The following is a 25044-nucleotide window of genomic DNA, read 5'->3' as shown; positions in this document are numbered from 1 at the left end:
GCTCTGTCCTCGTCATAGTATCTCTAAAATTATGCCATCCCAAATTAGTCATGAAGCCATGAATGTGCCACCCAGGAGAATTATTTTTTTTTAGATAGTCATCTTGTTCTACTAAGATATTTTAAGCCCTCCAGCAAATTATTCAAAAATCTCATTGCTTTTCCATTCTGCCTAGGCTGTATTTAAATGCAAGTAACTGAACTGAAGCAAAACAGGGTGCCTGGTGGAGACAGGCTACGACTTCTAGCAGCAGCACTGACCAGATGTGTTACAGGAATTTCATAATATATTGTTTGAAACGTATGTTACTATTCAGCCTGCTCTGTCAATGCTGGAATCCTGCTGAACAGCGTCTGCCTCAATCATGAAGCTTTTTTCTTCATGGTCTGTAGTGGGATTGGTAAGAAAATGAACACTGTCTGTGATGCTAATGCTATCACACACATAATAAAGGACAGTCTGTTTGCAGAGCTGGATGGGGTAATGGCCTTTGCATAGCACAAGAGGCAGGCTCAGAAAGTGTTTTACTTTCGTAAAATTTGTACTATGCACATTTTCTATCCATGACAGTGACTACTAACACTTTGGGACTCCCTGTGGATTACCAGGGCAAGTGACTAAGAATGAAAATCTTCCGAGTGAGGTGGTATATAGGCATTTCTTAACATTTGCTGAGGGTCATCCTATTCTCTTTCCATTCCAGGAAACACAAAATAAAAATAAAGGCTATCTAATACACATGGAAATTGAAGAGTTATGCTTTCAAACAAACAATGGAAACCTATTTTCTATAATAGAGACCGTATGCTAAAATCCGATGTGTGACTCGCTGCTAAGTATTTTTTTTTGGTTTATTGGCATAGAAGGTACACTGAAAATATGTATCTTCTGTGCTCCAAATGTGGCTGTTGTCCAGTGTACAGTACTGACTACTAATTGTCTGTTCTAATACCAGTTCTGTAGTTATCCAATTAGGTAAAGCTGGGAAACACACATCAGACTTTCACATTCACATCTGTATGTGACAGACAGAACTTCTGATAGTCAGTGAAGCACACGGAAAGTGGCTGATTAAATTCTTCCATCTGAATTTGTAGGCTGAAAAATCTGTTCTCAAGTTTTTCCACTCTTTCTAAAATCTGACAGTTCAACATCCACCTCCCCAGCTTCCCCTGATTCTTAATGTGATTTAGAATGACATGAGGCTGTATTTTTACTGGATGAAATGGGCACTGTAATTTGTTCTAAACATTAAAGAAGGAAGATTAGTTAGATTTCTATATTCATAACCACTCAAACTAGGCAAAAAATCAGTGATTTCTACCTGTTTAGACATAGGTAAAATATGTAAGGATTTTTTTTCCTATTAAAAAAGCATTATAGCCAATCTTTCTTTTAACAAAAGTTAAATTAATAAACATAATAAATACACATCAGCTTTCATATGTCCTTTTATGAGATTGTGCAACTATTTTCTAATTCTTTTTGTTGAGGAAAACTCAGGAATCCTCTAAGAAGATTAATACATGCAATATGCTTTTAAATGATAAAAAACCCCACAACATTTGAAACATTTTAGAGTAGAAAGCACTTAATAAAATCTATTAGAAGTAGTGAGAAAACATTCAAAAAGTCAATTTGTAAAGCATTTACTTATATTTCCTATGTGCAAATCATTTTGTATGGACTACAAGGATCAGAGAATGAAGTGTCAGCAAATAACTTCTGAAATACAAGATACCCTTGTAGTTAAATATTTCATTTCTGCATGAGTGGTCGTGAACATCTATGGATTTACCAGCCTTTTGTAGCCTATATAGCAGGATAATATGAGAATACCTTCTACAAGTGAAATTGAATTTTAAGATATTCAGATAAAGTGGGTCAGAATAGTATGGAATTATCAACAAACTTAAAACACTTCATGTCAATTTTTATTACATTCAGTAGAACAGAGCTCTCAAAAATGATATAATCTAACCTTTTCAATAATAAAAAAAGAATACTCCTTCTTTAAAAATCTGATCTCACAAGTATTTTTCTTTAGGGAAATACAGCTCATCTCAGAAATATCCCTCTCTTCCTTTCACTGTCATTTATCATTGAATTCAACTGAATCTCTTTCACTGAGACTTTATAATTTCATCTTTAATACCCCCCACTAATCTCCCTCATGGTGGCCTTCAGCCAACAAATGTTCTTTACATTACAATACCCTCATTTATTCAATTCCCAAGAAACAGATCTGTGAAAGGGTTAACCATTTGATTGTCAAAAGCTTTGGGTTCTGCTGAGCTACTAAATTTCATGTGCACTTATTACCCAGGTTAGGTTCAAGCCATTGCTGGGCTGGCACAGCGTTTGCCTAATAGGGATAGACCCCTGTAGGGAAAACTAGACAATTAGATGATACTCTGCACACCTAGCATTTATTCAGCCTAAGCCATGGTGGTATAAACTCAAAGGTAAACCATCTTTCCTTGATTACTCACTGGGAGTGCGGTTCCAAGAGAAAGGGTTGCAACTAAATCTAAATTAGAGGAATGAAATTAGTTTACCAGCTCAAAGCTCCTGCTTCCCCTCCATGCAATACCAGGATGACATTCTACTTTTTTTCTAAAAGGGGTTGGGGAGAAATAATTTCCATCCTAAATGGGTAATATTAAAAGATTTCTTTTTCACCATTCAATCAAAAGGAAATTACCTACCAAACAAGCAGATGAAATATCACAGGGTCTGAAGTGACAACACCAATGTATTTGTCCCCTGTTAGTCTTCTCATTTTCAGTATGTTTATCTAAAAATTATTATGTGAAAATTCGTCTTTCTACCAAGTGTCCTGAATTTCATATGAATATTTAAGCATATTTTAGAATAGGTGCATGAGTATAAGTTTACTATGTTCCGGAAGAATGCCCTTGCTTCCTATTCCTTTAACCTTTCTCCTAGTCCACATTTAGTTATTTAATGCAATCTTTAATAGCCTTAACAGGAAATACTGAGGAAACTCTGCCTTCTTTTCAAGATGCCTGATGGTAAAAACATTAGACACTCTAGATGTGGAAGGCTTGGCTTCAGATTCCTGTTTCAAATTACACAATTTGCAGCATCTTAAGGAGGTCTTGCCCTGTATATTGAGACTCGTGCCAAGTCAGTGTCTCTTTCCAGATATTTTCTGTTATAATACCCAATTCCTGTAAGGTCTGAGAACAGTTTGATCCTGTGTCTTGGACTCAAGATAGATAATTTTGTTGGAGTATAAAGAGGTGCTAAGTGTCTGGACTCAGGAGCATCAATATCCCTGCCTGCTCACCAGCTGAAACAGGTACTCACACGGCTAACGAACAGCTACCTGAGCTGAGGATCCACAGTGCAAAATATTTCTGCATGATGTGGGTTCAAGTAGGTAGGTGCCTCTCTCCCCATATATCTTTCAGCCAGAGCAGATCTTCATAACCGACCACCCACAGCCAAACAAACAAACAAACAAACAAACCAAAAAAAAAAAAAGTGTTAACTTTTATCTTCCTGAAGAAATACTCTGATAAATAAGGGATTCTTAAACCCCCTTGCAAAGTCTATTAACTGAGTTTCTGATGATCTGATCAATTTGAAATAAGAAAAGAAAAATAAGCATCCTGTGATTTATTTGCCAGTCTATATCATGGTATTATGAAAACCTGAATGCACTGCTCAATTTTACTAGAAGGGAAGAAATTACCTAATCACTTTTAAGCACAAGGGTTAACAAGTTCAGGTATTATGGCATCTGTGAGAACATGGACATCTACCCTTCAGTAAAAATGAAGCAGAGAAAATGGAAGAAAAGGTTAAAACTTCCTTTCTCATACTAAAAGATACTGGTTGCATTCTAAGCATAAAGAAAACTGCTACTTGTGATACCAAATGGCATATGAAGGTTGTTTGATTGCAAGGAAGAAGGACTAACAGGTTTTCCAATTTTAAAAATGGTCCTATTAGAGACAAATGAAGGGGTTCTAGTCATCATCGAAACAGCTCTTTTTGATTAAGTCAGAGGAATTGTATAAGATATAGGAGGCAATCCACCATATTCAGATTTGAAGAGAGCATCTAACTGACATAGCACAAAACAAAATAAAGTAATTAAAATAGTTTTATTTTGAAATATCCCTTACTTATTAAATACACATATACTTATTAAATAAACCACAGCATAATAATAATAATTTATATTTAGGCCAAGATGGGTAGGAATTATTATATTTATAATATAGATGATGAGTTAATTAAGACAGAGAGGAGGAAAATTACCTACTTAAGGTCATACAGAAAGCCAGCAAAAGTAGTAGGAAGAAGCACAGATGTCCTGTTTCTGAAATGTCTGTTATAACCATTAGATAGTAATTCCCAGCCTGGCAAGCAGTAAAATCTTCAAGCATGCTTCAAGCCAGTACATATTAAAAAGCTAAACCCAAAGCCAACAGCAAAAGTTTGCCCACAGCACATTACTTGTTTACTATTTGGCTGATAAATGAAGCCTGTTGGAGACACTGACAAAGTGCCTAAATCCTTGCATGACCTTTGCATAGAGCCAGGTTTTGACCAGTCTGCAAACCTGTCTACTGACTTGTTAGAGAAGAATAAAAGGCATAAAACTGCTAGCAATGTTCCTGCAGAAGAGTCAGCCACTGCTGCAGTCAGAAAGCACGAGAAGTCACATTCACAAGCACATAGGGGACGGCAGCACCCCCAGCTTCAGCACCCACCCCCAGCAGCCCCCAAGCAGCACAGGGTCTCTGTTGCTCTGCCACACATAGCATTTGCTTATGAAAAACAAGTTACTCAGAGAGATTTCCAAATAGCTGTAAGATAAATTGAAGCAAACCCGATTGACTGCTGCACACTTAAATACTATTTCCTGACAACCTACATTTTTTAGCCTGATTCCTTCCCAGTGTTGCAGTGCCACTGCATTAAGATAGCTAAACATAAATTATAGGCTTTTCTTTACAATTGGTTCTTCAAACTTGATTGTTGCAGTCACCACAGAAATACAAACCAAGATTCATTGCAAGTGGACATAGCTAAAAAAGATGTAAAAGTGCTTCTCTATGAAGTTATTCATTGAACATTCTCAATATGTAAAATGAAGTACCACATCACATCACAGTAACTTTGTTTCGTAGATTGCCATTGCTCCCAGAAATTATGGGTATTGGAAGTTTTAATGTTCTTTAAGTAACGTGGAGGTTTATTTCTTTAGGTTTTGCTATTTAATATGAATGTGAGTTATAAATTTTGAGGTTCTGTTTTTTCTTACTAGAGTATCTGACCAGAAACATTCTGAAGGAAAAACAATAACCTTAGCAAGACTACTGTATGTCTGAATTTCTCTAGTCTTGATGATTTTCCTACTATAAATTTTGCTTGGGCCACATTCATCCTGTTTTATCCAGTATTCCAAAGATCTGGTAGCATCAGAAAGGCTGAGAGGTTTCGGCGAGTACTAATAGCCTGATGCAATCACATCCACATTCAGAGAAGAATAAATCACATACATTGCAGGTAAGATAACCTGGATCTGTATTCCCATATGGAAAAAAATTCCCCTGAAATCTTATGCCTAAGTGTACAAATAGTGTTGTAATTGCAGCTCTGAAAAGCAGATGATCTGGGGTATTTTTCCTCATATGAGAGACATATTCCTTGTTTGCCTCTGGGAGTTTGCCTACAATAACTTGCCAACATGCCTTTAAATCTGCAGACAGACTCATTTAGCCCCTAAGTTTATTCACAGAATCACAGAATACTCTGATTTGGAAGGGACCCACAAGAATCATCAAGTCCAATTCTTAGGTGAATGGCCCATAACCATCAATCCCACTACCTGGCATTATTAGCACCATGCTCTGACCAACTGAGATAATCTCCAATATCTGACACTGTAGATACAGGTAGCCATCAGCCAAAAAGCAGTAATAGGCTGCCCACATGATATGAATGACACTAGCATAGAAAGAAAATAATAACAAATGTTTGTATAGTCATGCAGTGATTTTTTCTTTAAGATAAATGAAATATAAATCAGTCTTGGTTTCTGAGGCTCCCTTTTCCTTTGTCAATAGATGTTTTACATGAGATGAAACGCAGTGATAATGAAGAACCCTGAGACAAATGTATTTGTCCCTTATACTGGTTCTTCCCACCAAATATTAAGAGAATATTAACAAATAATTGAAATTATGTAAATGAAAGTGGACTTCCGGTTCCCTGAGAATAGGCTTGACACTAACAGAAGTTTTTTCTCCTCTTTTACATGGAAAATGTATATATACTACCGCAGTAAGTTGAGAAGTGTCTTTTATAAATTCCTGATGTTTTGATAAATGAATGTTGCATATGAAGTTAACTCTCTTCATACATTTTAAACTGTCTATATTTGGAGTCCATTCTGTTCTCGTGTATGAGGAACTATTTAAAAATGCCTGCAGCACAGAAACTGTCACTGAAAAGATACCATCAGGTGGGGGATGAATGCTGTCAATGCTTCCAAAACCAATCAGTCATTAGGTTTAATATTAGAGTGTACACATATACTACAAGAGTGGTGTGGGGAGGGAAAGATGGAAAATGTGGACTTTTTCACTGAATTTCTACCTGTATTACTTACAGAGACAGAAAATCATGTCTGAAAAGGACTGAAAACATGACAGAAGTGCACAAAAATATAATGGTGTGAAAGTCCAAGTTTCAGAGTTTCAGTTACCTATCTGTGTATCTAATTTGAGTACTCTCTTTCTCTCCCTATCTGTATTTATGTATTTTATATATATATATATATATATGTATTATATATATATATATATATATATATATATATATATATATATATATATAGTCCAGACTTTCATATATTGAAATATGTGTCCTGGAGATTTACTTTCAGGCACCTGAACTATGAAATACAATAATACAATAGACATAAAAATACTCAAAATGGGACCAAAGCAAGTGCTTCTTGAGGAGTAAAACCATTCATTAAGTGCTGGAGATAGATAAAGAATTTGGGAAGTCAGATACAGAGAGAAACTGTTTACAAGATCTCTGGGTTGACCTAATTTGCACAGAAATATTTACACTTCCTTTACCCTCAAGGTAATTCATCTAAACTTATTTTTATTGCACTGAAATAAACACTAATTTATCATTTTCCTATTTACAGTACTGGGCTATTTACAAATGTGTACCACAGAAACATATAACAAAGCCTTAACCTGCTCAAAACTTTTGTGCTAAAAGCAACCTGTTGACATAGTACCTGTCATGAGATTTTTAGCTGACTTTCAGCAAATAAAATCAGCTTTTTAAACTCCCTTTTAACACTGGAGAGTTGACAGAATTTTGGCCCAGCTGTATAAAGGAGCCAAATCAGGAGCAGCATTCTTTTCCTTCAATGTCCAAGAGAGCGTAAGTGGTGACTCTCACTGCGTCTGAGAAACAGCCTTGGTCACAGCTTTGTGATAATGACCACAGGGTTCACTGTGGTGAATTGAAGTACAAATGACAGCCCCTTCAGAATCGTTTCAACTATCTGCAGGACTCACTGGCAAGTCCAAGCTCAGTGAGACCCCCAGGACTGCTGTATGTTCAGGGCCTGTCTTCTAGGAAGAGGTTGCACTACCAGTTTGTTTTGAGACATTGTCTGTCATGGCCACAGTTGTCTGGAGCATATTATTAAAGTCATCAACAGGAGTAACAGAGCTTAAGACAAAAGGTAGAAAAAAGATTAGGCCAAGTACATGGGTCTCTGGGACATTGCAGCGTTATGTTTGTACGACATCTGACAAAATGACTGTACCCATTTTCTTGATGTACTCAGACATACAATAATAGTAGCTGACAATAGCAATGTAAGTGTTGTAGGGACCATGATAAAGAATTCAGGTCCTGGCATTATGATTTCCCAACACATATGCCATCCTTCTAATTCTGCCTTTACATGTTAGCAAGAAGATCTCACTGCCCCCTCAAGCCTCAGATGGAGCCAGGTTCAACAGGGCAGGAGGAACATGAACTCAGAGCAGCTCTGTCATGCAGCAGCCCTACTGCTGTCCCTGCTAGTTCCTGTTCCCTGACACAACAAGGCAGGATGGAGCTGGGGACCACATCAGAGCCGGCATGAGGTGACACCAGGGGTGCAATCAGCAGTGCTGTTACTGCCCCGTGGTGGAACCACTTTGCTGCTCCAACAGCCTGCCTGAGGAACTCCCCGCACTGCTCATGCATGTAAGCTTCATCCCTCTGGTTCAAAAGACTGTGCAGGAAGGTGAGGGTTAAGTAGGAGGCACAGCTCTGGACACAGCTTCAGCTGTGAAATTTTTGCTGCTCAGTGCAAGGCTGCCCCTGCATCTGAAAAAAAAAAACCCATAAACTTCCTAGCCAGACAGGCACGAAAATACAGAGAGTGTGCATGTGTGTAAACACAGATGAAGTAGCTTTGACATTCAGAGCTCCTTAATTCAGGGGAGCCCTTGCCTGCAGTCATTTCAAGTGACAAAAGCCACCCCTGATAACTTCATTTGCTCACCATTTAGTAAATATATATTTCAGTCACTGAAAGATGTTCAAATGCCGGAAACTGGAAAGAAGTATCAGACATTTTTATAAATACAGTGACTGATTCCATGATTTATTCATGAGGTTATAAGGTACTGTTGGGTTTAGCAATCACTCCATAAATAGGGCAATAAAAGCACAGACCAACACCTTTCACTTACCCTAGTAAGTAACTTCATGGTCAGATTTATATGGTATACTGAGCAGAAAGCCATTTTATATCAGATAATGAAAATATTTAGAAATCCTCTAGAGCAGTGAGGACTATAGAACTCTTAAAACTGTAATTGTTTTAAGCCACTGTTAGTAATGAAAATATTGCAAAATTATGGAAGTTTCCTCATAAATAGTGTGTTACACCAAAAAAAACTCAGGTTTCTAAGAAAAGCCATTGTGAATTGCATAAAAAAGAGGGGGCATTTTTTCAGGTATCTTTACTACTTAACAATAACTATAGGTATTACAATATCCCTGTAGTCATAAATATTGCTTTATAAGCAAAGCAGTTATCATTTGGAATTTATATAATTCAAAATCAGGAAAAATCCCTTAGAGTAAGTTTTAAAAAATATAATTGTGTAAGGGTCACCAAAAGCAACCACACATTCAGTGCAATAATATTTAACATCTCAACTCTAAAAAATTTAAAGACAAATGATAATGTTCATTATTTTAAAAAAGAATAAATTATTTGAGTTCACTTCAAAGTTGGGCCTGTTTTAAGCTGATATATTTATTCAACATATTGGGGAAATACCTTTTCTCTGAGATGAAGTCTGGGTCAAAGTTTTTCCTTCTCCACATGTAAAAAGTAACAGCAGGCATGAGAGGTGTGACTCTGATTTTGAGACATTTGTGTGAATTCTGCTTGATCAACAGCTGAGGCATCTCCAAGGAAAATCTGGGGAACCTTTAGTGACAGTAAAAGTTTCATTGCTACTGTAATCCCGCCAAATTGATTGAAATTATTTGTACTCACTACACTTTAGAAACCTTTAAAAACAGATTTATCCTGTAACCAAAAGTACAACAGAAACTCCAGATCTCAAAAAACCACAAAAAAAAATCCCAAAAGAAGTCAGAAAAGTATATTAACATGACCAAAATGCTCTTAACTGGAAACATTGTTCTGAATTTCTGTACTCCAGTCTACTGAAAATATATATTCATCATGTCTATTAAACCTTTCTTAACAGATTCAGCTCAACAACTGTATGTAATATTCATGTCACATAATGGAAGCTGTCCAACATTATTAAAAACAAATAACACTTCGTAATAATTTACTTTACCAGTGCATTAGATCGTATAGCTTGTTTTTCATGTGGTATTTCAGCATATTTTTTTTTAAATATTATAATAAAATTAAATTACTTCTAAAGGATGAGTACATGGCATTAAAATTATTGGTAGATTCACCAGAAGATATGTTAATGACTGCAAATCCCATGTAGGTGGTGTGGTTCATTTAAGGCCAGGCAACCAAACAGTAAGGTCTGGTAATTCCCACCAGGCAAGTCATCCCAGCCCTCACAAGTTTTGACTTCCCAAGGACCACTGAATTGGCTTTTAAATGCAGGATGGAAATATTTATTCTTCATCTGCTTACTTTATTTTATGGGAATGAAAGCAGTGATCCCATCTGCATTTAAAGCAATGATAGTAGCACAATACCAGCACCAGCTATCTCGTAGTGTGTATGTCTGAGGAGCAAGAGGCTTCCCCTGAGAACACTGGCTTGGCTAGGTGGAGCCAGCTAGGTTTCTAATTGCAACTGGCCAAGGTAGTTTAGTGGGTGTAAAATTCTCTTGGCTACCCGTTCCAGTGGGATTCAAGTGATAAGGGATAATCTTAGCAAAAGGATAAAGTGGATGTAAGTTGGTGGTTCTCAAGCTATCACCAAGGACTAGCCTTGTTCTTCGTCATCTTGGGCAGCAAACTCTTGTGAATAGTCTCTTCAATTTTTTTTTCCTTTTAAAGTGAAGCACTTAGATATCTGTGCCTGTTAGAATGGCTCCTTCTCCTAAATAAGCAAACCAGCAGTTAAGTTTGTGCTCAGCTACTGCCTTCCAAATCTTTCTTCCAGCAACAATAAGAAATTTTTCATACACCAGACACCCTCCTAATTCTCAGACAAATCATTAGCAATATGAGCTGGTTTACAACAGGTAAAACTAAGGAGGTTACACATGATTAGCCTAAAACCACAAAGGCAGCCACTGTCAGAGCAGAATAGAGAGCTGAGTTAAATAAAATAATTATGGGTCCTGCTACCTGACTGTCTTCAGAAGCCAGTCATTTTTATGGCAGGATAGGAGAAAATTACTGTTTACATATTTATATCCTCTATAATATTATGCCAGAAGTAGTTCAGTCAGTTTTTAGGGGCCTGTTTGGAAAATTTTCCACTGTTGTTGGCCTCGTTTGCACTTCCTGTTTTTAAGGATGATTTGTTTCTGGAAGTGTCGATGCTGCAAAAAATACACAAATCCATCAAAATAAACCAAAACCAACTGAACCTTAGCTTTTATTGTAAAACCAAAGCACAATCTCATTTCTTTGGAGAAAAATTTTTAATTTTGTGAAACTTCAAGAATTGTTTTCAACCTTTTTTCAGTACCTCACCATTTCCTTTATTTTTCAGCTATGAAGTTTGGCTCTGAACTCACTGGATTAAAAGAAAGATAAGATTAGTATGCACAGTGAAAAAGAAACTGCTCTGCATGATATTTTTCCATCAGTCAAAAAACATAACTACCAATAATTTATTTACAGTATTTACAGAAAGTTATTTTACACAAGGATTTTGCAAAGTAAAAGGTATCTGTACTCTCTATAGCTGCAGCATGCTTAGCTTCATATAAAGTAATCTACTCCTATATTATATGTATTATCCTGTATGTCAAAGCTGTGTTTTTTAAAAATAGTTGAGTTTTCTCCCTGAAATAGATTTAAAAGAGCCAAAGATTTCTTTTCTTGTCTGATCACCTCTCTGATGTTGCAATGTCCTCAATGCACTCACACCTCAGGATTAAAGTGTTCTGCTAAGTTTTTTCCAACTAAGAAAAATCATCATTATTTTGGCTACTTACTAACCTTTTAACTGATGCCCTAACTGCATGTTCATCAGCATCATTCTCATAAAATTTCTGTAAGAATCACAGAAATACTGAAAAAATTATTTTTACAGTGCAGTGGAACTGCTAAGCTTGTGCCTCGTTTTTGATTAATTTCATGCCTGACTCAGTCAGAGATTAGGCCCTGACACAGGTTATAATTAAATATTGAAATCATGAAGTGCAAGAATGTTTAATTTTTAAAATATGAGTTTTAATTTACCTCATACAGAGAATAGCTCTGGTCACCTGCAGAGATGCATTACACACTACATTGCCTAATGTAGGATGCCTGAATAAGGCTGAGCATACAGTTAAAGTAAACTAATGCAATTTACTGAACAGCAGTCAAATATTTATCCAGTTGATGAAGCAGACTTTATGTGAAACTCAGACAATAATTAAAGAGAAGCCTTGCTTAAAACATGCTTATTCCAGTTTCCACAAATATGTTATACCAAAGCAGCATCTTCCTTTTCTCAAATATTGATGTTCTCCTAACACGTTATACAGTGAGCTTGTCCTTGGCATTCTCTTGACTATTTAATGAATACATTTCCTGGCATTTGCCTTATCTTTGTTGTGTTGCTCTTTGGAGAGCTAAAACTATTAGTTAGCCCTTGACAGAAAAACATCAGAGCAAGCTAGTAAAAGGTCCTATGGAATCAGAGTTATTAACATGGTATTTGATTAAACCATAGAAAGATGGGGAACAGATACTACAGAATATGTCCTCTGTACTTAGGCTTTCACAGCCTTGAATATCTTTTCATAGAACTTTCACATTTGTTTTTGTCATTTTATCTGAGCAATAGTCTGTTTAGTCACAGGAAGAACACTAATCCAACTATTATTTTTTAGCACTCTATCATTCCAAATAGAATTGAATATATTATGTATGTCCACTTATTCAGAACAAATATTTTTGCTTCAAGTTTCAGTTTTCATAGTAAAAGAAATTTAAAACTTTTACACCAACAGAAAATTTGTGTTGAGGAGAGACATGTTTTACACAATATAGAACACAATGTAAACTGTTAGAATGCAGACATTTATAAAATGCTAAATGGTCTCAACTTTTAATTTAACACATTGAAGTTTGTGTACAACATAATTTACAAGTATTATTAAATCTTCACACTTCAAGGCTTTACTAGAATCAAGAAGCCTGAGTAGTTGTTCTTCAGAAATGCCTAATGATGACCATAATAATGGAGAAGACAGAGCTTGAACCCAATCTGTGTTCCCAAACTAGATGGAAGCATATTTCCAAAATTATCTAATGACCAGTAGTTAGTGAAGAATATATGCTCATTGGCTGTTAAAAGTCGTTAGGAGGCCCTCAAATTTTTCAGGAATAGAAAGCTGATGATGTGCCTGTCCATTGCCTTAAAAATGACCATATTTCAAAATACACAATACAAATTACAGCACACTTAATCAAAACACTACTATTTTTTGCACACCTGTGTATAATTCAATATGCAGTGACTGTGTAAGGGTTCTGCTACCCCGAAGTATCATTTTTTATTTAACATCTTGTTTTTTTACTTGCTAAAGTCACACATACAAATATCCTCTCCCTTTAGAAGGCCAATGGTGCATTTTTAAGAAATTTGGGTTGTTTTATTTAGTTCAGAAGAGAGATGAATGCAAATTCCAACAACACAAGTTAGTGCATGAGAAAAGCTGTGGAGCAAGAGCCTAACTGGAATAAGCTACCACAGCTACTTCAGCGGAGCTGTGCCAGTAAACATCAGCTGGGCTTATGGCCTGGTACTGGAAACTGCATCCAGCACACTTCATTTTCAGCTGCAGCCTCTAACTCAAACCAGCTGCATCCATAAGCAGCTGGGAGGCTGCCTCACGAACTGGATCATTTCTAGTCTTGAATGTGCAGTATCACCTCTGTCCCTGATGAGCTTAGAACCAATATACCACAATTGCAATTTTAAGTACAAGGCTGCTGTTCCTACATGTCCTAGGGTCAGGAAAATTTAGGGGATTTCTGCATGTCCAAGTCTGAAAAAGTCTGAAAAATTAATACTTATATAGCAATAGGACATGACAGCAACCAGATTGAGCTGCATAGGATTTGGTATTGCATTCTGATGTTCTCTGCAGTATTGAAGTCATTGCTCAAAGCATGTAGGAAAATGGCAGATCAAAAAGTCTTAACTGTTCTCTACTCATCCATAAACTCATTGGGGGATTAACAACCAGTATGTTTTCTAGGGTACAGCAAAAATCTGGCCTAACTTGTTTCTTCTCATCTAATGGGTGAAGTTGTTGTCAGTCTATCTTTCTACCTACCTATTCCCTGGTGACTGAGACACTGAGAAAAGGCAGCTGGTTTAATCTCAAATCAGACATTAACAAACTCAATTCTATTTACCAAATGCTTTATTGTTCATACCATTCCATAAAGAACCTCCTTGAAAACACAGGGTCAACACATATGAAGAAGTGAAGCACCAGAAGCACAAACAAGGCCACTAAACTGGTCATACTGTATCTGATTTTGTGGTGATTTTAAAAATCTGCTGTTGTGGTTGATTTTTATAGAATCTTCAGATTTGTTACCTTATGAGTTAAGGTTGAATTGGACCCTCAGTTTTCCAGGACTAGTTGGGTGAATGCCCAATTAGGCAGTACAAGTATTGATTAAAGTTTAAAATATAGAAGTAAATTTGAAACTGTTTTGGCTCCAGTATTTTATAAGTAAACATGTTTGAACCCTTTTAAATGCCTTTCAGTATTGTTGAGTTTGTGTTCTTCTCCCCAGAAAGTTTCAGACCTAATAAAAATATTTGACTAACTATTATGTACCACCAAACAGATGAAACCTTGACCTTTTAGCTGGAAGAAAAGCAGGGGCAGGTTATAGGACATCTGCCATTTTTTTGAGAATCACTTCAGTTTGTCCCCAAACATTCTTGACTATCCATAAACTCTGGATCCTGTTCACAGTCAGCTCTGTGCTGATTCACATTGAATGATTTTACACAGATTATCTTTTTTTCTGTTCAACTATTTGCCTTTGAAGTCCCACTTTTAACACAGTTAAACTTTTTCAAGGACATAGGAGTTTTATGACCCATTTGTCTTCCAAAGCTACTGAGAACAGTCTAGTTCCTACCTCTTTATCTGTAAACACACATAGGTAATCCCAGGAAATCACACAGTAGCTGATCAAGCCACAAAACTTCCAATCTACGTTTCTCTGTACTATAACTACAGAGTGTTTCCCATGACCATACAAAGACTCACACTCCTGCTCCCAAAATTACTGATACTGCAAAACATGCAATTTATTCTAGCAGGAAATATCCAAAACATGTAGGTACTTAGGTGAAACTATTCAAAGATTCTTGTCTTTAAAATTTGCATTTTTTACATTTTTATACCTCCTTTGTGTATATATACCTCTGATTTACTTTCCTGCTATTTATACCTATTTACTCCACAGATTTGAATGAGTGCGTTTTGTGTAAAAGCATCTCATGCTTTGATGACTTCCACATAATTTTAACTACAATCCTCACAATTTGTTTATCAAGATATAAGACTGTATGGCAGGGAAGCTGACACAAGATTGATTCTGTGTTGTCAAAAAGAGAAAAAAATAATGCTTGAAGTGTTTAATACTGTGGCCCTTAATTACAAGGCTAATTGTACTTAATAGATCCACTCATGGGGGCTGTAGAAGTAGGTTTGAACAGATTATGTATTACCCCCTAGAAACCTGTACTTGCTTGGCAGACACCCACTAAGAGCAAGGCTGATTCACATGCCATAGCAGATGCCACTAATACAGAGGGCCGTGAGTTTAGCCTGCCAGAAAGAATTCATTTTCACATTTAACCATTCACTGCAGCAAGATACATGGGTACACACTGGCTTGTGACTGTTACAGCCCCATGCTATTTTACAGTGCATAGAACCTGTAATGGAAGAAATCGTTCCACAATAAAAATTATTTAAGATGGCCTTACTTAGTCTGTATGCATCACAGGACTTCAAATTATTTTACATAGTGCATAATGACCAGCTATTGATGTTCTCCACTCAGGCTTACCAAGTGAATGGAAAACTTCACCTATGCTCAAAGAAGGTTCATTGTGCCCTCATGTAGAGTGTCTTGCTTTGGAGTATACTCCTAAAGATTAAATAAGAGCTAATGGCTACTCAGACTATTTCCAATGTTCTTACAAGTATTCCTTTGTACCTCTAGATATGTTATACAAACATATATGTGTGTCTGTATATGTACAAATCCATACATGTAAGTTCTAGTGGTTGGATCACATTAGCATAGTGTAAATATTTCAACTGTCACCTCAGAAGTAGAATCCTTTTCATAATTGCAATGAACTATCATCTCAATATTCCAATGAGTAAAATGTTAAATAAATAAATAAATAAAGCTTTAGAAGGCTTCAGATTTCCTTAAATGACTGATTTTTTTTTCATGAGAAATGTGGTCCCTAAAAAAGGTTCCACTCATATTACTCTAATTTGGAGGGTATATTCTTGACAAATCAATTAGGTAGATTGGTTTCCCATCTCTATATGTACACATGTGTAAAACTAATGCCAAATTCTTGTTTGAACTTGTTAGATGACAATTGCTCACAGAACTATAACCTTACTTATGCAAATCAAAAGAGTTCATGGTAAGCCTGACATTTGCAGAATTAATGAACTAAATAATTAAGTGACCTGGTAAGTGAATTGGTAAACCAGAACTATTAATCTTTTAATGAATTCTTTACTATCACTTAAATAATAAATTTTTTGCATAATTTTAAAGGATTACGGTAAAGAAACATTAGAATATAAAATCCATTATGTAAAGGAAGGTTGCTTTTATAAATCTGTCATTATGTCTCATTTTATTGAATTCATTTCTATTCAAGATTTAGAAAAGTGGCAATTCCTGCACTGGTGACTAACAGTCCCCAGCATTTCAGTGGTAAGATTTTTTCTTGCTAAGACAAGTCTGGGATCATTTACTGCTTCAGACAAACCACTGCCTAAAGTGAGTAATTAGCATACAACTGTAATTTAAGAAATCCCCTATTTGATGGTGTGCATCACACGTTTCAGATTTTCAAAGAACTAGTAAGTTAACCAGGCACAGTAAATGATGTTTCTGAACCAGTTCCTCTTAGAAACATTTTTTCCTTTCTACATCTTTCACCCTTATAGCAGTTCTGTATTGCCTCTCTTACTTTTTCCTGTTATAGTATTCTAAAGTCAAATAGTTTCTTAAGCTTCAACTTACCAGTAGTCATCATATCCTGTCTCAAGTGATATGTACAGTTGTCCTTCCTTATCTTCCTCTCTATCAGCGTCCACAATGGAATAAGACTTATCAGAGTGGACATTAAGAAGTACCATATGCTTCTGCAGGTACCATTTATTCCATTAATTGCTGTATGGGCTTGAAGTAGTTATTCTATTTTGTCTACATGTATGTATGTACCAGAAACAAAATATGGTATGATACATGGGATTTTTTCCCCCCCTATAAAACCTGATTTGGCATGACTGCTAAAGAATTCAGGAAAGTCTTCAACATTTATTCCCTCTTCAGCATTAGTCCCTGAAAGCAGATAGGTAAAAGCAACAGCATGTACCCAAAATTCTTAAAACAACATTTCAAGTAATTTTTTCCGAATTAATACTTAAAGCTTAACTTTCAATTTATCTCTTCTGAAAGATGCTACGTGGCCTCACTTGTCTCAATGTTACAAAACATTTCAGATTGGTATTGAAATGTCATAGGGTGAAAAAAGAAATAATGAAAATAATGATATTAGCTTCTGAAGAGGACCTTTCTTTTGAAAGATTATCTCCAAAAACATTTTAAAAAAACATTATGACCCGTCACAAGGACAAATAAAACACTTGGAGGCTCAAGAAAGAAAGAATGTGGTTCTACTCCATTTCATTGGCACATACCAGCTACTCAAACATCTTTCATTACAAATCATTAAGTGGATCATGTCCACCCACACAAGAGTCCAGTGGGCTTTCTGAACAACAAGAAACCACCAGAGATATCTTCAACATAATGCAAAGACACTACATTTTGATCTTAAAAACATTACTAATGATGTTTCCTTTGTGAGTACAAATGAATGCATCAAAGACTGGCCATGGCTGATGTTTACTCCACCTGGGTTTAGTTTTTATGAATAGATATACTTAAAGAGCAGCAAATAAAAAGAACAAGGCTGTATGAATATGCTATGGCTACAAGTGTGCTCAGGGAGCAAAATTCTAAAAATGGAACCTCACAGTTGGCAAAGCTTCACTATTTTAAGTGAGTTCAACATATTTTAAGAAAACTGGTGGAACTTCATCAAGAGAAAATCTAATTCTGCTGACCTATGCTGCACCACACAGCAGAGCATTTGTAGTTCATTATGCGGGCACAGCAGCTGCAGCACGCAGTAACACCCACAAAAAAAATTCTGAAATCACAGAGGACTGTTCCATCCCACAGAACACTCTGTCATTAGGTAAAAAGCTATAAGAAACCAAGAAGCAAAACACAGGCAACTGTGCCATTCTGCAAGTTCAGTCACTATTTGTAGCTGATCAAAAACTTTCAACCAGATAAAACAAAGGTATCTAAAAACAAAAAAACAAAAAAACCCATATTTATGGGGTTCAAAACATAGTTATGTTTTGAATATATTTAATTATGAAGAAGGCCCTATTCACATGGGTGTTTGGTCTACACGTGTACACATTTGTGATTCTCTAACTCCTCTGAAATAACAAGCATGCAGAAACTTACTCTGTGTTAAACATCAGACAAGCTATTCGACTTTTCAAGTTAAATGAAATGTCTAGAACAAAATATCTGTCAAACAGAAAAGACTTTGCATTTTGCACATGGCGATGTGATATAAGCACAAACTAGAGGATTGAAGGAGTAGAAGAAATTGGAAACCAAATAGAAGGAGCTAAGGAGTTGTGTGAACCATGCAACTAAGAGAGACTGCTTTCAAAAGAAATTGTGTTGGTTGACATTTTTTGCTTAATTGTATTAATGCTACAGTGTAAGCCAAGGCTAGATATCAAATAATCCACATGGGGAGAAAATAGCTTAGTGACCTAATCATAGCAAAAATGTATGTCAAGATATGATCTTCAATAGAAAATAAAAACTACACAGGACAGAGAAACATAGATGAAGATAGGATTGTTTGATTTTTAATATGGTGCAAATGTCCATTTTGTAGAAGTTCTTAATTTTTAGAAAAAGTTCTTTCCTTCTTTCCCAGAGCTTAACTGTGGATTCTCTGGTGTCTAATACAAAACTTTCTGCAACTGCAATTGTTTCTGTACTAGAGAAATTACCAGTATGTCAGTAGCCATTTTGATGAAGGTGGTAGAGCATTTATATATATCAGTTCAGCAGGTTTCACAGTTCTGGATCTCCCATACATGAAATACAAACAGAGTGTGAACAGAGTCTACAGAAAATGAGATGAAAATGAGAACAAAAGACACTAGCATAAGCTAGAGCAGTGGAAATAAAGACTTGGCAGAGAGATTATCCTTGGAGATTTAAAAATGCATAGGTGTATTTCAGAAGGTCAGTATTAAATAATGGAACTTAATTTTGACCCAAGGAAGTCAAGCAAGGAACCAAGGGAGAAAGTCACAAAAGACTTGTTTACATCCCATTTTAGCTACAAATGAAATTACGTTTCTCTGAGTACAAAGAAACTGGGGGAGGGAGTAGTGGACATGCTGACTATATTATTTGAAAAGTGATCTAGATGTCATCTAACAACAATTTTGCATTATTCAGCTAATGCTGGTAATTGCACTTTATTTCTCTAGCAACCTCTGGAGGAGGTTTCAAGCCATAGCAATCACAACAGCCTGCTGCTTACTTGGAAAATAGAGTATCAGGCTGTTAAGGGTAACTATGTAATGGAAAATACAGCATATATGCGTAAAAGAATTATCAGAGAGACCAAAGCAAGCATAATATGTTAGAAAGACATTGAAATAATCTTTTTAAGCTCGTTACTTTAAAATCACTGATAAAGTGACTCCAAAATGGTATCAGTTTAATGTGCACTGGCAGAACCCAATTGGCAGCTCTTTGGATTGGCCACAGACAGCATATGAGAGGATTCCCCGGGCTGTTGGTGCCTTCAAACAGAAGTACTTCAGACTAGCAGCATGGGAATACTCCCTTTGAACAGCTGAATGATATGCAAAAGATGTAAAAACAGATATAAATGCTAATAATTAAAAACTAAATGAATAATACCCAATGCAGATTTTTTAAGAGGGCTGAGAAGGCTTTGGCATTCAGAGGCTGTGCCAGCCAGCTGTAATAATCATCTTAAGCACTCCCAGAAAGGAGAAAGACATTATTAGCATTATGGAAACAAAGCAAGTACCCAATGGATAAAAGTGTGTTTCTGTAGTAAAAGCTTCTGTGGAAAAGCTTCTGTAGTAAACTGAAATGGTTATGCAGTTGAATATTACTGCTCTAAATGAGCAAAGCAACATTACATTTATTGGTCTGAAGAGACCCCACTAGAAACATATGGCCTTTTATCCAAGCCTACCCAGCCCAATAAACTCTGAAATACCATAGATGTGTTTCTTACTTTATGGGCAACAGTGTATTAAGGAAAAAATATTTTTAGCACTGTAATTTTATAAAATGGAAAACATTCAATCTCCTCTGGAACTGCCTATGTAAAATTTGGCTTTCCGTCAACAGTGCATGATCCTCAGATGAAAATCTTTGCTTAATTTAAAATAGCAAAACTCCAAATTAAACAGTTGAAATAATTTATCTTGAAAACTGAATTAAGCATGCTTTGTAAGAGCTCTGAGATAAGTTTGATTTATGAGTTTGCTGTACAATTGTGTCAGGGATATTTGCCCTGCAGGTTTTTGGCTCATGTTCCTTATCCCACTTGCTCTTCCAGTGTACGTGAGTACCAACAGCTTCTGCAGGCTGTCCGGTTTGTTCCTAGCCACCACACAGCTCTGCCCACTGCTGCAAACACTCCAGGTAAATGTTCACCGCCTTGGACATCACTTCCCAAATATCTTTTCAGACAATAGGTTACCACTGACACACTTTTTGATTCTTTTTTTGCATGTATGTCTGTACCTACATTATATGTCTTCCCCTGATGAAAGCCAAAAGTGCCATATCAAATGTGAGGGTGGATAACTATGGTAAAGTCTGGCTGGTGCTTGAAATCTAACTTTCTTTCTCCTTCAAATGCAAAGAGGTCCAATTAAACAAGCACAAAGTACAAAATAAATAAAGATAAGTGGTGGATGACTTACATTGTCCAGGCTGTGATTTATTACAACAGAAACAGAATCCAATACAAAAATGCCACCATCATAGCGACTGGAAAGAAAGATGAGATTCACACTGGGAACTCTAATTGTATATACATTTTGAGCTGCTTGTTATCTAAAAAGAGAAACAGGCATGGCCACCAGAAAAACCCAAAGCCATGTATGCCCAGACACTCTGCATTTTAGTAAGACTTAAAATATGAATTGACATCCAAACCTACAATCTAACATATACCTGCTGGTCTGACAGAGACATAATATGAACAGCATATAGGGAAAAAAACCTGCCTTTATAGACTTTCTTGTGAAATTTAAAAACAAAAACAAAAACAAAAAACCACACACACACACACACACACACACACAAAACAAACAAAAAAAAAAACACAAAAAAAAAAACCCAAAAAAAACCAAAAAAAGCCAGAACAAAAATGCATTTATCTCCAAAACTTTGGAAGAACTGTGTATATATTTTGGTGTTGATCTTATCCTTGAACAAAACAGTCATGCCACATAAGCAGTAAAAAGAAGCACAACTATGTCATGTTTTCTTACAGTATCTAGGGATTGCTTGCCTGGGAAATCACTAAGAAAATCACACCATAGCTGATCGATGGCTGCAGCACAAATGTCACAGCCTTAATAACTGCTTGCTTAAAGCTGAGGACTTTGCACTGAGTCTGAAATATAGCACAGTGGTAGAAACCCCTTGGTCTGCAAGGTCCTTTCTCCAGCAGAGAATGGCAGGTCTGGGTACTCAGGTTGTGGAGAAGATGGGGACAGGAGATGATAATTCACTTCTCAGACCCTCTTTCCAAAGGTTAATTTTCAAGCTCATATTTTACTTTCTAACCTTAATACCATTGAGACAAAAGAGAATGTGTGCCATTTCCTGGTCTGTGGCCCAAGCTACTTTGATGAGGACAGAGAACCAATATCTGTAACACAGGTGGATATTTCTGCCTAGGGTTATTTTCTGAGCACTAGTACTTCAGCCTTTGGCTGTGGATGTTCAGCCCTCTCTTGTGCAGTTACAGGAATAAAACCAAACAACTGGAGTGTTTTCATTTTGGGGGGCCTACTAAGAAGAAATATTTTAATAAGAGATGGCCAGGAATAAGAAACTTATGGGGAGCAGTAATGCTGAGAAGCAGTTGTGGTGCAGGGGTTGCCATACCACAGAGAAAATATACAACAGAAGAAAACTGAACTGTTGTATCTTGACATTAATCTTGGAAACATAAACTACTACCCTTCCTTTCAAAAAAAAAAAAAATTAACTGCAATTTTAGGAAGCCAAAACAAGGAAAAAAGAAGTGAGGGACTGGGGCTGAGGCTGACTCAAGCCCCCAAAAAAACCATCAAACCAACTTCAGCATTTTTTATTGTTAAATTGATAAAATGCATGAGAACTCACTGAAAAGTACTCGCAGGAACACTGAAAGTTTATTAGCAGACCCCAGACAGCACTCTACCAGCTAGATACTCTGAGATTTTTCCTTTCTTTTCCAGCAGTAGAGGATACACATGGATATTTGCACATTCCCTGAAGTATAAGGGAGCCAGAGCTTTCCTCAGAGTACATTGTGTCTTCCAGACCCAGTACAATCCACTAGGTCAGCCACCCTGGAAGACCAGCAAACTTCCTGCATGCAACATGATCACAAGGAAGGCAGAGGTATGTATGCTGGGCTGTAGTTGTGGACATGGCACCTGGCAGGGCATCTTTTATGTGTCCAGAAACTATTGATAACATATGAGATTACAGAGCCAGGAAAAGGCATTGGCATTGTTGTATGCTGGGTTGGTTCAGTTAGGGGTTTTAATAAATGTTAGTTAGTTGGTTCTCTGTACCCCCATTTCCCCTCACAATGGTTCACTCCAAGTTTTCTACCATAGGAGCATTTACATGTCCATCTTGTAGCCACTCCTGAATTCTTCCTGAAAGTTCTGTGTCAGTCACCCCATCCTTGCAATCCTATTTGTCCCAGAACCCTGTACCCACCTCTGTTATGTTCCCACAGGCTGCCGTGATCCACGTTACTCCCCTGTCATCTGTTCCCATTGGGCGAGGGGGATTTCCACCCCTGTCTGCCCGCCCCCTATTTAACCCACTGCCTCCATTGTTCAGTCGCCATTTTGTCCTCGCGCGCGACCTGGGAACAGCTGGTCCAGCCACCGCAGTGGCCACGCGGGAAATAAACGTTCTCAGCCACGCAGGCAAGGTGTGCTTTCTCTCGTCCTTTTGCATCCTTTCAGCAAAAGGCTATGAAAGCTGCATTACCCATGCTGGAGTGCTCAGCCCTAGAGCCTCTGTGCACACGGCAGCTTCGGTCATTTTCACATGAAGAAACCTAGGTCTGACTGCAAAGAGCATGCTTAGTATATGTAAAGATTATAGGAAATTACATCTATCTTATATGGTCTTTTCTTGTTAATTTCCCATATCTACAGAGAAGTTTACTGAACAGCTTTGCAGGACTGGAAAAGATCTCTAAAGAATTTCCAGTGCTCTAGAGGGCCCAAGGCAGCATCTCCAGTGCTAGAAGGTGAACAAAGGTCTGTATTAGCCTGTAAGCTAGTTTGTGATGACTAATGGCAGTATTGTGAGATGAAAATACAGTGTACAAGACAAGGCTCAGATAAAACAGTTTCTGACTTATCTGGAAGGTCTAAATAATTTAAAAGCACAAAGCATACATGCCTAGCTTGCTAGAATGAGTAAAGCACAACCTGCTGTGAATAAGACCTACATTTTTTTCAGTTTAATATTTTGGACTACAAGAAAAGATATTGGGGTTCAGAGGATTGCAAGGGTAATAAGTTAACCTTGCCAAGGCTGAGGTCTTACTCACCCAAATGGCATCTCCCACCATTATTTCCTTTAAACAAATGCATTGTGAGACAGAGTTATACTCACCACTCTGTGACACACAGGAATGAGACACACTGTGATCTTGGACAAACTGGGAAGAGCTCTTGACTCCCTCAAAAGCAGAGAGGCCCTGCCCTGCAGAGACACCTCAATAAAATACAGGGCTGGGCAACCACCAACCATATGAATTTCAACAAGGAAAAATGCCAGATTCTGCACCTGGGATAGGGCAACCCTGCCTGTTTGGACAGACTGGGGAATGAGATGTTTGAAAGGGACTTCAGGGTCCTGGTCGATGGCCAGTTGAATGTGGGTCAGCAGTGCCCTGGCAGCCAGGAGGGCCAACCCTGTCCTGAGGGGCATCAGGCACAGCATCACCAGCTGGGCAAGGGAAGGGATTGTCCCCTCTGCTCTGAGCTGGGACAGCCTTACCTCGAGTGCTGGGGGCTGGTTTGTGTGCCGCAATATAAGGAAAGCATAAAGCTATGAGAGAGCATCCAGAGGAGGGCCACAAGGATGTTGAAGGGCCTTGAGGGGAAGCCGTAGGCAGAGCAGCTGACATCACTTGGTCTGTTCAACCTGGAGAAGAGGAGATTGAAATGAGACCTCATAGCTGTCTAAAACTTCCTCCTGAGGGGAAGAGGAGAGGCAGGCACTGATCTCTTCACTCTTGTGACCAGTGACAGGGCCTGAAGGAATGGCCTGAAGTTGTGTCAGGGGAGATTTAGTATATATATTAGAAAAAAGTATTTCACCCAGAGGGTGTTTGGTCACTGGAACAGGCTCCCCAGGGAAGTGGTCACAGCACCAGCCTGCCAGAGTTCAAGAAACATTTGGACAATTCTCTCAGACACATAGTGTAACTCTTGGGGATGGTGTTCTGCCGGGCCAGGAGATGGACTCAATCATCCTTGTGGGTCCATTCCACCTCAGCCAACTTTGTGACTGTGTGAAGTATCAGGCTACAAATGTAAGACTATTTACTGTCTCTTGTCTCAGTACTTTACTCCATTATCCTTCCCATACCCTCCATAACCTACAAATTCTGTCATTCCTTCAGTATAAAAAGCAGAGAATATTTTTATGCCT

General features: G+C 37.4%; 1 long non-coding RNA gene across 1 annotated transcript in view; it reads left to right on the top strand.

The window, feature by feature from the left end:
- The first annotated feature begins 23114 nt into the window (after positions 1–23114).
- Positions 23115–25044, top strand: part of LOC128807338 (uncharacterized) — a 34932-nt gene continuing 33002 nt past the window's right edge. Inside the window, exons 1-2 of the long non-coding RNA XR_008437126.1 lie at positions 23115–23305; positions 23535–23639. This is a non-coding gene — a long non-coding RNA (uncharacterized LOC128807338). The remainder of the gene's footprint in view (positions 23306–23534; positions 23640–25044) is intronic.

The sequence above is a fragment of the Vidua macroura genome, chromosome 5 (genome assembly GCF_024509145.1).
Source record: "Vidua macroura isolate BioBank_ID:100142 chromosome 5, ASM2450914v1, whole genome shotgun sequence".
Taxonomy (NCBI): domain Eukaryota; kingdom Metazoa; phylum Chordata; class Aves; order Passeriformes; family Viduidae; genus Vidua; species Vidua macroura.
This window is presented reverse-complemented; position numbering and strand designations above follow the sequence as displayed.